At 34.0% G+C, this 1,728-nt stretch overlaps 1 long non-coding RNA gene across 1 annotated transcript; it reads right to left on the reverse strand.

The window, feature by feature from the left end:
* Positions 1 to 146: 146 nt before the first annotated feature.
* LOC110444079 lies at positions 147 to 1,484 on the reverse strand. The gene is made up of 4 exons (XR_002462193.1): positions 1,396 to 1,484; positions 1,152 to 1,251; positions 565 to 660; positions 147 to 250 (listed from the first exon to the last, which is right to left on the reverse strand). It is a non-coding gene; the product is annotated as an uncharacterized LOC110444079 (long non-coding RNA).
* Between the last annotated feature and the right edge of the window lie 244 nt (positions 1,485 to 1,728).

A 1,728-nucleotide genomic window follows, 5' to 3' on the forward strand; every position in this document is an offset into this window, starting at 1 on the left:
CAGAAGAAGTCGTTCAAAAGAAAAAGTTGACGGACGGACGCCGCAAAAACAAATTTTGAAAATTTATTAGGCGTTTCTTTTTCAAAAAGGGCCTCCAACTTCATTGCAAAATAAAGTAAATAAAATCACAGCAAAAGTACCAGAGAATCGGACACAGTGGATTGGTGTTGGACGTTCAGCAACATTTATCTTGGTCTGTAACACTGATGGTGCGGAACAGTCAGTTGGGTACTGTTTCTGGTTCATCTTCCTGTGTAATTAAACATATAACACCTGTACAAATAGAACACCTCTGTATAAAGGACACCAGAGAAACACCTCTAGATACAGGACACCTCAGTATAAACATTTCTCTAGGATATACCAGGTTTCGGTCTAAATATGATTTAAAATGAATTTATATATTTTACATCAATTATTTAACAAGTTATTTCAACTTATACTAATCACCATTGATGGCCTGGATGTTTCTGTGTTAGGAAAAACCCACATAATTATATTTTAATACCTGAAATTCTAACTGTTTCTTAGAATGGTAAACTGATCATTAGCTTATAAACCTACCCAACAACCGATCCAGATGAGGCTGATTTGGGTAGTCCTCTGCTGGCTGCTGAAGCACTACTGGAGAAGTCTGTCCTTGGTTTAAACATAGTGTTCCTACAATAGCACCACACTAATTAATTATTTATTAGGATTAATTAGGTCATTATGGACGCAGGCCTGTATCCTTTATGTCCATATTAACATTGTACAAAAACTAGAATTGTATGTTCTTCAGTGCAACGGCTACATATAGAATCACTGTTCATTTTATGTAACAAAACAGTTGGTTTTCCAGTGTTCGTCTGATAATATCTCAAATTATTATCAGTATCTGCATTAATAACACCTTGGGGTTAACTGTTCTATCAATTGACTACTCGGTAAATTGACTACTCGGTAGCTAAAGAAATGTTTCCTTCTATCCAGACCACTTCGCTTTTTAAACATCTTTTTTGAATGGTTCTACTTAAATTGTCCATCTCAAAAAAACGTTTTGTTACTCTACTGTCATATATATTGTTCACTATTTTAAAGCATTTATCATGTCTCCTCTGGTCCTGCGGTATTGTAGCGTTGGGAAATTTGTGAGACATATATATATCTACCTTGGAGAGGCAGTGTATCCCGAGGACTTGACGTTGGTTTTAAATGTCAGTGGCTGATCTTCAATACGTTGTCCAGGTTTCTTGTTTGGAGTTAGATAACCTAAAAATCATATAATTCACAAATTTAGCAATGTATACGTTATATGAAGTAACTGAATAATTTCTTTTGTTTCTTAATTTATTTTTGACCTTTCTCCAACTACAGTAACTAGAAATTAAGATTACAGTAATCAATCACACAAACCTTTTTGTTTCTTTGTCCTTGTGTCCTCTTTCTGTTTAAATACAAGCTCAGACCTAAGGGGTGAGTTTTCAGCTAATGCAACACTGTAAAATGTATCAGATAATAGTTATCTTAAAATCCTATAACATCATTTTAATATGCATGGGCAGGTCTTATAAAAATCATAAACTACATGTGTGGACACCTACTCTAGAATTTTTCATTGACATATTGCTCAAAGTATATATGTACCAAGTTATTATTGAAGTACATTTTACAAATAAATAATATCTCTATCACCAAAAGACTGTGACCAGTTGATGATTGAATGCCCATAGATAGTGACCAGTTGAT

Source organism: Mizuhopecten yessoensis, unplaced genomic scaffold (assembly GCF_002113885.1).
Source record: "Mizuhopecten yessoensis strain PY_sf001 unplaced genomic scaffold, ASM211388v2 hete_36001874, whole genome shotgun sequence".
Classification (NCBI taxonomy): Eukaryota; Metazoa; Mollusca; class Bivalvia; order Pectinida; family Pectinidae; genus Mizuhopecten; species Mizuhopecten yessoensis.